Genomic DNA, 14,136 nt, shown 5'->3' on the forward strand with positions numbered 1-14,136 from the left:
CGCGCCGCGCGCTCCGCTCCCGCTGGCCCCAGGGCGCGCGCACACAAACCACAAACACAAACACACAGGCACACACGCCCGTCCTCGCCCCCCGCTCCTCCCCGCGGCCCTTCGCACCCCCGACCGTCCTCTCGCCGGGTCCCTTTCTCCGGTGCGCGGCGCCCTCGCGGCCTCCGCAGGCCCCTCCCCGGGGGAGGGGAGCCGGGCGCGCGGGGAGGGCCGGGCGGCGGGGAGTGTCTGGCTGCCCCCGCCCCTCGAGCGAGTGACTGGGCGAGGAGGTCCCCTCCCTCCCCGGCTCCCTCCCTCCCGCTCGGTCCCCTCCCTCGCGCGCTCCCTGCCCACTCCCGGGGGCCGTGCCTGCCGCGGCCGCCGCTTCTTTCACACTTTAGTTGGGAGCCGCGCGCCGCGCTCAGTGACTGGCGAGCTGGCCGCGCGCCGCCGCCTCCCGCCTGCACGCACGCGGGCCCGGCTTCGGGGCTTTCGGCGGCTACTCCCGGCCGCGGGGCGGAGGGGGAGCCCGGGACCCTCGGTGGGCAGGAGGAGGAAGAGGAGGAGGAGGGAGGAAGAACCCGGCGCGGAGGCGAGGGGCGGGGGGCGGGAGGCTTGCCACCTTCAGCCCCCCCCGCGAGCGCCCAAGGTAAGCGGGAGCCGCCGCCAGCCCCGGGGCGGGGGGAGTGGGCGGCGGTGCGCGCCCCGTCTCGGCTCCCCGGCACGGCACGCCCGGGCGGGCAGGCAGGGAGGCCTGCGGGGTGTCTGCGGCGCGGAAGGGATGGGAGCCGCGGCCGTGGCGCTGCCCGCGCGCGGCCGGGCCGAGGCTGCCGGGGGTGCGGGGCTGGAGGGGTGGCCTGGGCGGAAGCCGGGGCGGAGGGCGCTGCAGGGGGCGTCTGCCGGCGGGGGCGGAGGGGTGGGATGCGGTTGGGGCCGCTGACGGCTTTCGTCACCGCGAGGCCTGGGTGGCTGGGGTGAGACACCCCTCCCTTCCTACTCGCACCCCCGCCGCCTTCAGCCTGCCTGCACCGCTCTAGCTTTGCATGTAGCCGTCGTACTTTGCCAGCCGGAGCCCGAAAGAAAATAACAATTCAGAATCCTCTGCCTGGTCCCCAAGCTCCTTCTCTCCCGCTGCGACTGATGGATGTGTGTGAGGGTGCCGTGATCCCCGGCGTTTCTGAAGTTTTGACCTTTTGCGGGGTGGCTGGTCCCGGTGCATCTGTGTGCCCACCTCCATGTGTTTATTATTCGTGCCCCTGCGAGGCTGGCAGAGAGGGCTTGCTGATTGAGCGAGGAGATTTCACTGCTCCCTGCAGGCAGCTGGAGAAGTGCGCTGCTTGGCGGCCTTTGGTCGGCAGCTTAATGCCCTTCCTCTATCATCCACCAGCCGCCTCCCTCTACCGAGGGTTTTTATTATTTTTTTTCCCCATTTACTGTTTGTGTGAGAGAAGTCCCTGGGCTTAAGGACTCTCATCTCCTATTCAGTCCTTTTCCCAAGCTCGTCATTGGCTCAGGCAGGACGGTAACATTTGGGGCGGCTTGCGTTGCTCCAAGAGTTGCACGGCCAGAGATGAATTATGTATAGACACAAACACGCATTAGGCCTGACAGATGACAAGCGAAGTGTGAGACAGAAATGTTTTGTTTCCAGTAGGAAGTTGAAGACCTATGTAGGAGGCATCTTCCATGCATGTGGGCTAGGACAAGTGTTTTAAAATAGATAGCGATGATGTTGTGTGTGGTTGGAAGACAGCCACAAGTTCAGCTCCCGGGGCAACTCTGAAAGTGATACACCCTGGTCACCTAGAACCTCAGTAAAGGCAGGCAGGCTCTGACTCAGACCTTGGGAAGGGGCTGACACACCACAGATTTCATGTAGAATTTTTTTTTAAGGAAACAGTAGGGACCGTTTGGGGAAGTGACACCTTGGTTACCCGGACAGATGTTATAAACACTTCCAGCAGTGGGCTCACCCTCTACTAATGAGAATAGCCGTTCCGCTGGCTGGACTCGGGATGTACCAGGGTAGAAAACAAATCCTGTGTTAACGCGGGCCTGGCCAACTCTAGCTCTGTTGAGGGGAGGAGGTGATGTTTTTGAAAGGGTCTTTAAGTCCAAGATGCTCCATTTTCCGTTTTCTCCCCTTTTTCATGCTCCCAGAGCTGGATTGTAGCATCAGTAGAACATGTTTGCCCTGTGTTGCCTTTTTGGGAATGCAACTGATCCGACGTGGAAATTAGTTTAGGCTTGATCACCTGGTTTTGTTGTGCTGCAGCTGAGTGCACTTATCTGCGTTACACCGCTGCTGGGACCAGCACTTCACCAATCGCAACAGCCACGTTGAAATTAACCTCCCCTCCTGGCGCCTGTGTGCAAACCGGATTCAGAGAAGGGCTGTGAAAGCTACTAGGAGAAGCAACAAAGACAGCAAACTCAGCACTTGGCTGAGTGGGTGCCGGAGGAGGGGTGGGGTGTACCTCTTGTCAAGCTTATCTCCATTCAAGCAGATTTCTGAGAAAACTGGCTTTGGTTGGTAGGGGGATCTTAGAGCCATGGCTAAAAGTTTATCCTCAAAGACCCTGAGGTTCTAGCTTTCTACTTCAACACTGACTCGGTTTCACTGGGTAAGAGAACGGATCGTTTGGTTTTCTGGGCTCGTAATTTATCCTTCAACCCCTCCTGTCTCCCCACCCCCATCTTACTTTATTGTGAAGCATGGATTTGGGGGAGTGACTAGGCCACCCCCTAAAGTAGTTAGAGCGTCTTGAAGAATCCCAGGGCGGAAATCAAGAGCTTGTTTATTCATTGGTACTATTTTCTCGGACTGATTCAAAAAACCTACCGAGGAAGAAAGTGGCTCACCCCATGAGGGGTGCCATTTCCAGGCCGATTGACGGGGCCTCCACACGGTGTTGGACTTTTGACCCTTCAGGCCTTGAGTATTACCTCCTGATCGGCTTGCTCCAGGCTCTTCGTGGCCCCCTGCCCCTGGGTGTTTGCCTTCAGAGAGTGGGACACCCGGCTGGGACAGGGAGGTGTGGTACCTCCCATGAGGGGTAGGAGAGGGCAGGTGACTCATTCCCAGAGGGTCCTGAGTGGTAAGTATCCAGCTTCTCTCAAACTTCTCAATACACCGCAGAGCCCCATGGAGCACACACAAGGGCATTTGGGGCCATTTTATGGGTCTTCTTCGGAATTTTAGAAGTCCCATAGCATGGGAAAAGGGAATGTTGTGATTAATCGGGTTCTCGTTAAAACCTGGAAAGCGGAGCGCAGTGGATCCGTATGAAATGCTGCTCAGAAAACTCAGAATACAGGACGCGCCTGCGTGCAGGGAGGCTTGCCACACTGGAACGGCGTTTGAACGCTGGTGATGGCGGTGACTCCCAGGGATCATCATGCAGGAGCTTATCTGAAGTGGCATGTAAATGACAGAGACATGTCTTTTTAAAGTAGGCAATTATTTAGCTTGACTATCTCAGTTCTGAAGTTTAATTTTACAAGTTACAGTTGCAACAAGAAACAACTTGACATGCTGTGGTGGTTATGCAATTAGGACAGGAGCGATTGGGCGGAAACTTGGCGAGGAGGCACGTAGCAGTCACCAGGTATTAAGAGGTTCCTTGACTTCTTAAAATTAAACATGTTCCCAGGTAGTGTGGTCCCAGAGGAGACGGCTTTCCCAGTCTGAAATGGACACGGAGAAGACCCTCGGTGCAGCCCCTCCCCCGCCCCCACCCAGCAGCCACCACTTTGCCTGGTAGTTGGAAGTCACTCAATGAGTGATTGAATGGAATGGAATTAACCTAATTAGTTAAAATCTAGAAGGTATTAAAAAACTCCTTGGAAATGCATTAGATGCGCGCTTCCATTTTACTAAACCAGGAAGATGGCTTATGAAGAGCTCCATGGCACGTGCCTCAGGTAGGATTTTTAAGTGTTGAAAACTATGTGACAGGAAAGTAAACATACCAAGGGTCAGGTCCTCTCCGATTACTGGAATTTCTGGTTAGGGCATCTCGACTTGGAAGAGGTACAACAGCCATATTTGCCGAGTATTTCTTCGCTCACGGTTGTCACGCTGGTCTCACTCTTCTGTGCCTGAGGGACTCGGGATGACAGTGCCTCGTGTTTGCAGTGTGCTTTATGGCTTTCAGGATCCGTCCTGTCGCCGGTCTTACTGTCTGCTGCAGCCTCCGCACTCGGGGTCTTCCACGCGGGGGTCTCTTCAGGATCGGGGCGGGGAGGAGGGTCCTGGGACAGCTCAGGTAGCCCCACCTCTTGGTTTGTCAGATTCTCCCAAGAGAGGCTGTGCTCAGCAGTCACTGCTGTTCCCTCTACAGTAACTTAAAACAAGGAAAGGGAGCTCTGTCTCTTGCAGTGAGCGCCCCTGGGCTGCCCGCATCCTTGGCTCTGCCTACTTAACTCTCTTCCCTCTCCAGCTGCTTTGACCTCTTACGCCTTAAGACGAGTGCCCCCTCACCTTCCTATCCTTTCTGAAGGTTTCCCCTCGTTTTCTGTCTCACAGATTTTCACCATAGACCCTCCTGCTTCTTGGTCCCACTGCCTAACTGCTGCCTCTGCAAGGCTTGGGTTGGATGTGTCTGACTGATCTCCAGTTCTTAACCACATCTCCAGCCCCGTGTTCTCCCCGACTCCTCCCACCTCTCTGTCAAGTGTAGACTCCTGCCCTCAGGGCCCTCTACCTGCCCTACTTTGCCCCACACCCCCTATTACTCCCACTTCTCTCCATCAAGCCTTTAGATCTTCCAGGTGCCTGCCTCTGCCTGTTCCACAGGCTCACGCCCTCTCAGCAGGTGTGTTTAGAGTATTCATGACTCGAAGTCCACGTGTGCTTTGTACCTTGCAGAAAAAATGGAATTAGAGCACCCCCAAGTTCAGGGATCTATCTGCCTCTTTTTCCCCCCACTTTTGATTCTACTATATTGTTGGACTTTTTAAGGCTCTTTAAGCCATTTAATGATAGCTGAAGTACATTGCTTGTTTACTTCATTTAGCTATTCCATACTATGTTGGATTATAAATAAAGGACTAGCCCAATGATGATTGTTATTTTGAAAGATTTGGACAACAAGTCTTGAAAAGCGTTTTATAGATTTTCATAATAGCACCATTGAAAAGGCTTTATTGCCCACCAAAACCTACTTACTAAACACAGAAGGGGAATGGTTTATTTAATTTCATCCTCATTACCTTGATTTTTTTTCTCCTTTGGTTAAATAAATGCTGGTTAAATAAATATGACTCTAACTTGAACCACATTTTTTTCTCATTTGTTGTGGTTTTACTGCACACCATGAAAATTTTATAAGCTCACGGGACACATTTATGCCAAACAGTGTTATACCTAACAGCGTTGGTTTTCCCTGTAAGTTTGTGGTCTGTGTTGGCCCCTTCAGTAGGGTCAGTGGGAGAAAAAAATATTAAGCTGAGGACCACTACTGGCAAAATATATCCTATGGACTCGTTGCATACAAAGTTGAATTGGTCTTTTATAAAACTGTACTTCAACAGTAGACCCAACATTGGTTGTGCAATATCCTGAGTGCTCTAGGGCTTTGGGAAGAAGGAGCTTCAGAGCAGAGCAGGAAGAATGGCTTTTCAGTAAGAATTCCCTTTCTCTGATGGGCTTATATTTATTTGAGTGCGGTGGAAATCGAAATAATTTCAGTTCATTGTCAAGCCATGTGTCAGGGCATAGCTTGACCTCCCTTGGTGACCTATGGTTGTCCCCGCTTGGGCAGGGGATAGCAAGGGGAATGGGGAGTCTCCACACTCAGGTGGGATGTGGGGACATTTTTTATACCCATCCTCACCGATGCTAGTGAAATTGGTGAGACACTCAACAACTCAAGAGAAGCGGCCACTTCTAGAAGCGTCTCCCTGAACCCCAACGTCAACAAGGAGGTCTACCCCATGGTTGCTTACGTGTAGTAGCACCCCAGTATGAACACCATATTCTTTCATGAGAAGACCGAAAGGCCAGCTGTCGGGTAAAAAGCGCTATAGGCTGCCAAGCTGTGGTTTGCTGAGAACTTTACAAAGACATTGATGGTTCATACATGCCAACGGGTGACTTCAGCAGTTCTTCCATCTGAAAGTTCTGCCAAAGGTAATCTTTGTAAGATCATGTTTTACCAGGTCTCACAACTAAAGAGGTTCTAAAGGAATGAGCAACCTAAATGTCTCAGGCAGATACTATTACTTTTTTTGAGGAAGGAGGTAAGAGTCCAGGAACCTTTATGAGTTGCTTCATATTTGCTGAAACTAATCCGTGAAAGTCTAGTTACAGCTCCCAAAACAAATCTTCTTACCCCCGGTGGTCTCCCCAACATCTACCCCTGCCCCCGCTTGGGACTTCCTCCCTGCTCCCCTCGTGGGCAAAGCTATTTCTCAAGGCTTCGTTCAAATCCCATCATTTCAGGGAGCTGCTTTTCTGAACATAAGAGTGGTGTCTCTCTTGCCTTCCATGAATTCCTGTAATACTTATTTGGTGTTTATGTATTTTATTTCTTTATTAGTTTTCATTTTTGTTTATGCATTTTTTTGTCATCCCACAAACTATAAGCTATTCACTTATACCCACTGGGCCCTAAGAGTGTATTATGCTGAATAAATAGCTGTTGGTTGATTGACATCTGGCCATTGGTCTGAGGCTTAGAATTTTTCTCTGTGAAGACTTTGTTTTCATTTAAAACTCTTTAATCAAATGAAGAAGTGTAGCATGGAATGAGAAAAGATAGTGGGAATTTTTTAATTCCTTTGTTGGCCAAAGTTAAGGCAACTAATCTTTCTGACTCAGATAATTTATTAAACAAACATCTGCTTTCATTGATGACACTTGGTGTCATCCGTGCCTGGCCCTGGAGAGATGGAGAGGTAGAAAAGGCCTGGCCTGGTCTTAGTGGAATTGTCAGATAAGTGCGGGAGTCGACATGCGAACACACGCTATGTAGTGAACAGACAGAGGTGCATTGGGAGTTCCGAGAAGAAAGTGGCCAACTCTGTCTGGAGGTGGGCTGACCTCGCAGCCGGATTCCCTGGGACAGTCCTGGTCTGGGCCATTGTTTAACATTGTTTTTAATGGCATCTCCTCTGCCCTCAAAGTTTCCCAGTTTGGACAATAAACAATAAACTGTGTGATTCCCCAACATCGAGAAGTCATGGAAGGCTTCTTAGAGGAGGTATTAGGATGATACTCAAAAGCTACACAAGAGTCCTTAGGGTATTACTTACATTTCCCAAAATACTGGGGGACCTCCATGGGGTTGCTAACTTTATTTTTCTCACTTTACTATGGATTCATAGACTGTTCAAAGACTGGCATGCGGGGATAGAAGGATTTGGGGGCAGGTAGAAGATGAAATAGGGCGTTTCATTGTGCCTGGAATTTCTACCTGCACTAGAGCATGATGGGACAGGGGACTGATGAAATATGCACAGCCTCCTAGTACAGTTTGGACTTATTGCCCAGAACATAAGCAGTGAGAGGCACTGAAAGAGGGAGAGGCATACTTTGCATGGTAGGTTGTTCCTTCTGAGTGTGGGTAAGGCTGGATGGGGACAGACACTGGAGTCCGAGCAAGTGAGCTCTGGTACTAACTTGGTAAGACATGATGGGAACTGATGCTTGGGATGGAGTGACGGGACAGACAGGAAGCAAAATTGATAGGACTTGGTGACCAATTGGGAATGGAGAGTGATGAAGGGGACAGAGGAAAGGATAATTGCAACATTTCTGGTTGGATCACACTGTCTGTCACTGAGATGGGGAATTCAGGCATTGGGAGGAAAGATAATGCAGTTTGGAGTATGTTGAATTTTAGGTACGTGTACTTACATTCTTTGAGATGGAGATATACTGAAATTCTGGTCTGGGATTCAGACAAGAGGTTTGGGATGGAAGGGTTTGACGTCAGTTCAGTCATCGCTTTCTTAGGGAATCATTCCCTGATCTCCATGATGAAGTTAGACCCCTCTGTTTCTTACTGCACCATGCTTACGCATTGACCACTTCTATCATTGCACATTTATCCTGTGATTCTTTACATATGAGCCTCTGTCCTCTCACATACACTCCTGGACGTTGCATGGGTTACATCCTGATAAACCCATCGTAAGCCAAAAATTTCATAAATAAAAAAAATGTGTTTAAAAAACAAAAAGCCCTAACCGGTTTGGCTCAGTGAATAGAGCGTCGGCCTGCGGACTGAAGGGTCCCAGGTTCGATTCCGGCAAGGGCATGTACCTTGGTTGCGGGCACATCCCCAGTAGGGGGTGTGCAGGAGGCAGCTGATTGATGTTTCTAACTCTCTATCGTTCTCTCTTCCTCTCTGTAAAAACTCAATAAAATATATTTTTAAAAATGTGTTTAATTCATCTAACTTACCAAACATCACAGCTTAGCCTAGCCTACCTTCACATGCTCAGAACACCTCCATTCTCAGGATATAAGCTCATCCTAATTTGGGACCATCTGTGATTGCCTTCCTCTTATTCTTCTCCTCAGAAGCAGGTAACATAGATGGGAGTTTTGTAGACACGATGGGATGTGAAAACACAATATTCAAAAAACGCTGGCACACAGCGCACTAGAGTTTCTGTTGTTCACCCTTGTGGTCCTGCAGATGACCCTGATGTGTACTCGCTGCCGCTGTCCAGCATCACGACAGAGCACCCTACCACACTTCGCTAGCCCCGGAAAAAATAAAAATGGATAATTCAAAGTATGGTTGTTACTGAGTGAGTATCACTTCTGCAGCATCGTAAACTCAAAAAATTGTAAGTTAGGGCCATCTGTCTATCTGCTTTGATCCTCTTGAATCCCCAGGACAAGATGCCACACAGTGGGGGGCCCAGGACATATTTGTTGAATGAATGCACAAAGAACGAATGAAAGAAAGTTTTTTAAATATGGTAGTTGAAGCTACCTGGTTTGGCCTGAGATTGCCTGGGGCAAGTACATAGAAGAAGCAAATGGAACAGTGGGTTCCAGGGAACACCAACCTCTAAGGGCTTTGGATGGAAAGGATAGTGAAGGAGACAGTCTCTCCTAGAGGCAGGAGAGCCAGGCAGGCATGGCTTTGGGAGAAAAGAGGGCGGATCAAGAATCGGCATGTGGTCAGAACTGTCACATGAAGAAGTAAAATAGCATTGAAGAGGTTTTCTCAGGATCTGTAATCTGGTTGTTAAGTAGAAGTGGAAATGTTTATCTTATTGGAGATACCAAGATTTCTTATAGGTCCTTAGCATTGTAATCCTATATAATAAAAGGCTAATATGCAAATCGCCCAAACATCAGAACAACCGGTTGCTATGATGCTCACTGACCACCAGAGGGCAGACACTCAATGCAGGAGCTGCCCCCTGGTTGTCAGTGTGCTCCCACAGGGGGAGCACCGCTCAGCCAGAAGCCAGGCTCATGGCTGTTTAGTGTAGTGGCGGTGGCAGGAGCCTCTCCTGCCTCCGTGGCAGCACTAAGGATGTCCGACTGATGGCTTAGGCCTTCTTCCTGCCTAAGCTGTTAGTCGGACATCCCCTGAGGGCTCCAGGACTGCAAGAAGGCGCAGGCCAGGCTGAGGGAACCCCTGAGTGCACACATTTCGTGCACCGGGCCTCTAGTATTATATAAGCTTGTGCCGCATGCAAAGCTTGATGCTTTATCACTTGGTTAGTTTCTGTGTTGATATTCTGAGGTTTGCCTTACATCATTTATGCCAGCACCCAATGTGGTACAAATCTGAGGCCATGTTTTGCGAGGATGACACAATAGCTCAGTGTTTCATCATTGTGAATTTATGCATATGCATATTGATTTATAAGGGGGTTACAGTACTTGAGTGTTTACATTCCACCAGAGGAGGAGCTATCCACAGTATGGACACATTAAGTTACAGCGTTACAACACAGCATGGCTCATTGTCTGATTCCAGAAGCCAGGATGCATAGCAATGCCATTAAAGGTTTTAGTATAGCATCTCTCATTGCAGAATGTGACTGTTACTTGTTCTCAGTTCTCCACTGAGACTCAGGGTGGAGCTGGGGGAAGCATCAGAATGTACTGGAAAGAACGTGGGTTTGGATTTAGCAGATGCCCAGCTTTGTGATCTTGAGTAAAGGTGGTAATAACTGACAGTAGTAATAATAAAAGGTAAAATGTATTGAGTGCTCACTCTGTGCCTAGGTACTGTGCTAAGTACATTACATGCATTTTCTATAATGTTCACAACAGTCCTATGAAGAACCTACAACGGTTACCTCTACTTTATAGGGAAGGCAAACCTGAGGCTTAGGACCTTGACCAAGGCTTGTGGCCAATAAGGGGTGGTGCTGAGATTGGGATCCAGGCTCTGGGACTCTTTTTTTTTTAATTGCTTAAAGTATTACAAAGAGTATTACATATGTCTCCTCCCCCCACACTTCCCCCCCGCCCCCCCCCCACCCCCCCCCCGCAGGCTCTGGGACTCTTAAGTTGGGCTTTTAATGAACAACTCCTAGCCAGTTGTGTTTTCTCCATATGCCTCTTCCCTTCCCACCACACACACACACACACACACACACACACACACACACACACACACATTCCCTTCCCTTTACCTATAGGTCCTTTTTGAAACAAATTATGTCATCTTGTCTGTACAAACTAGATTAGGTTTATAAATGACTAGAGGCCTGATGCACGAAATTCATGCAATAGTAGGCTTTCCTTTCCCCGGCTGCCGGCACCGGCTTCCCTCTGTCACCCAGGACCCGGGCTTCCCTCGCAGCCCCGGCTTCGTCTGGAAGGATGGAAGGATGACCAGAAGGATGTCCGGTCTAATTAACATATTATGCTTTTATTGTTATAAATAAGGACTTTTTTCTTTTAACAACCACAATATCATGTCATGCCTAAAATTTTTAATAATAATTCCTTAATATCAAATATGCAGTCATAAAGCAAATTTCCCTGATTGGCCCATATTTTTAAAGAATGATTTATTTGTTACATTCAGGATTCAAACAGTTTTCACACCTGAGAATGCATCTGTCTTTAGTTGTAGGAGCCCTACCTCTATTTTTCCCTTTTCTCTCCCCCCAACCCTGTAGTTTGTTTGTTGAGGAACTAGGGATCTATCCTAAGAGATTCCCTGCATTCGCATTCTGTTGTTTGCTGATTGCATCTTTTTTCTCGGTGTTCATCACTATATCCTTTGCCTATATTTATTGTAGTTAGATTGAAAGCTTGAGCAGATAGTTTGGCAAGAATACACCGTGGACAGCGTCATGCCTTCTTGTTTCTTCTTTTGTGAGGTGAGGGTATGACTGATCAGTGGATTTAGATGTTGTCGGCCAGATCTTTCCATTATAAAGTTTCCGGGGCCCTTTAGAAACCACTGATGGTCATTGTTTAGCTGTATTGTTTCCATAAGGGTTGTAAAGTGATGTTCTCTCATCTCTTCTGCATTAGCTGGAGTTTTTCTATCAAGAAGAATCAACTACATCAATTACTTGGTTACCTCAGGGTATAGTTTATATGGGAATATTAATGCTTAGTGTTATTCCCTCTATATTAAATAGTGCTCAGAACAATGAGTTGATTTTTCTACAAACTTCCAAAGAAGATCATTGAGGGTTTGGTTTGTTTGTTTTTGTTTTAAGTATCATTTTGGACGCATGGGTTTTAACACAATTTATGTGTTTCGATCCTTTGCAGTTACTGCTTTTGAAGCTCTACATTTCTTTGGCTTGTAGGAGATTCTCTTTTAAATTGGCTTCTGAATTCTTTTGACATGAGTGTAGTGGTCTTTAATGACATCTTTACTTTCTGGTGTAACAAGATATTTCAGACTTACCTAGAACTCTTCCTGCCCCAGATCTCTTTAGTGGTAAATGGTATTTAGAGACCATAGTCTGGGTGTTAGGGGTTCTCATTGTGAATAGGCTTGCCATTGTTTCTAGGTCTGTTCAAGTGGACAGAGTTAGGAAATATATATGTATGCATATCTAGCTACTGAGATATGGATATGTATATATATGTATGTTTATAGGTATGCTTTATGTATACATATGCATGTGTGACATATGTATATGTATATATACATATATGCATATTGTTTCTATCTAATGTAAGCAAATATATATTTCTTCCCTCTGAGGAAAAAAATGTAGCATACTACAGTTCTGTATCTTGCTTTTTGCACTTAGTATATTTCAGAGATCACTCTGGAGCCGTTTTTAAAAGATTTTTCATTGTGTTTTATAACTGCAGAGACTCTATTATAGTCAGTTGGCTATCTGGTTGTTTCCAGTCTTGCTCTTACATTGTAGTGGAATGATTTGTTTTTGTTTATTGGGGTTTATTTGCAAATCAAAAATAAAGCCAGAACTAAAACATTATTTTTCCTGAACTCACTGGACAGCTGAGTGAACTGTGCTGCCATGAACAGCTGTGTGAATATTTACATCCCTATTCTCGCACAGCTCGATTTGGTCACTAAATGTTCTGTTATTAAAATTCCATTCAATTTATTTCAACCAATAAGACATCTGTAAATACTCGATCTGTATTTTAAAACTTCAAATTTAGTTCCTCAGTTATTATTAACATTTAAATCTGTGACCCATTTGCAGTTTACTTCCATGTGTGGAATGGGGAGTGGATCCAATTTTCCTCTTTTTTCTACGTGGCTATCTGGGTGTCACAAACCATTTATTAGAAAGTCCATCTTTTTTCCACTGATAAGTGACATGCTTCTCTCGTCTACCTAATTTCATGTCCCAGAACCCTACTACTTTACTCATAGAGGCAGTATAATGTACAACATTAAGACCACAGGAGATGCCATTTATAATCTACCAGATTGGCAGTGCCCGTCCACATCAGGCTTTGGGGAAGGGTATGAACAGAGGGAATATGCACACAGTGCTGGTGACAGTAAAAATTGGTGTAATGATTTGGGAAAGAAGTTTAGAATAACTTATAAAATAGTCCCCTGATTCCCAAGCCTTTAGGATAGCAAAGCAAGGGAGCAGAGCAGATAACTTCAGTTTGCCACCCTAATGTTATCATTTGCTATAGAAGTTGGGTTATGCAAAGGATGGGAAGCACTGCCTTAGAGAAACTCTTACACGTGCAAAAGTGCTCACAGCAATGCTACTCATAATAGCAAAACAACTGATATGGCTGCCAATAGTATGTTGATTAAAGAAATTGTGGGTCATTTATAAAACAGTAGCGAGGGTACTCTCCAGCTGAGTATGTCAACAGGGTTGAAGCTCACAAGCGTAACAATGAGTGGGAAAGCAAGTCAAGAATAATAACGTGTGATCCCAGTTATGTGAAGTTAAAAAATGCTAACCGAAAGCACACATCATTTAGGATTTACTCTAGATAATAGTCCCAATAAGAATTAGATACGCTTTCCATGTTACTGACAAACTTGGCACGCCGAGAGGTCTAGCCACACAGGAAGTACATGATGTCCAAAGGTCAACTCAGAAGACACATGATGGGATTTCCATGAAGGTTTTTCTGGCCCTGAATGCCAGGTTCCCAACTTCTATTCCAGAGCATCGTTTAAGAATTTCAGGTGCAAATCTGTCCCCATCCTTTTGCTTCGTGGAGGCCCATCCCAGAAAAGTTAATATTTCTACACATAAAATTTTCGAGAAGAAAATCCTTGCATCTATTGTGGCAGTTCTTCATAACATCTATGTGAATTTTGGGGGCTATTATCTAGAGTAAATGAATTAATGTACATGCTGTATTTGCCATATAGCATATGTTTGCTTCTCTTCAATAGCATCAAGCAATTCCACGCCACCCCTATCATAGACTAAGGCCTATCATAGACTTGCTGGCCTCAAACGAATTTGATTGGGCAGTGAGAGAATTTCCAGGGTTCCTGCTTGCTTTCTGATTTGAAACCTCCCCTAATTTTTCATCCTCAAGATCAGTCTGAACCCCAAAACCTCTCTTGATGGGGCCTGTGCAAAATCTTTGCAACCCACTTTCCCTTCCGGCATTAAGATTCTATGCGTCTATTTCTCTGTCTTGTGAAAAATCTTTAAATCTGTTGTTTTGTTTTTCCCTTGGTTCCTCAAGGATTATGTTATATATCCCAAATTGTGATGTCAGCAAATGAA

General features: G+C 46.9%; 1 protein-coding gene across 1 annotated transcript in view; it reads left to right on the forward strand.

Annotated features, from left to right (window-relative positions):
• Positions 1 to 364: 364 nt before the first annotated feature.
• LOC308533911 (uncharacterized protein C1orf21) overlaps positions 365 to 14,136 on the forward strand; it is a 174,127-nt gene continuing 160,355 nt past the window's right edge. Inside the window, exon 1 of the mRNA XM_081112132.1 lies at positions 365 to 637. The gene's annotated coding sequence lies outside the window, so the exon portion shown is untranslated. The remainder of the gene's footprint in view (positions 638 to 14,136) is intronic.

The sequence above is a fragment of the Myotis nattereri genome, assembly GCF_964212035.1.
Source record: "Myotis nattereri genome assembly, chromosome: 18".
In the NCBI taxonomy this organism is placed as follows: Eukaryota; Metazoa; Chordata; class Mammalia; order Chiroptera; family Vespertilionidae; genus Myotis; species Myotis nattereri.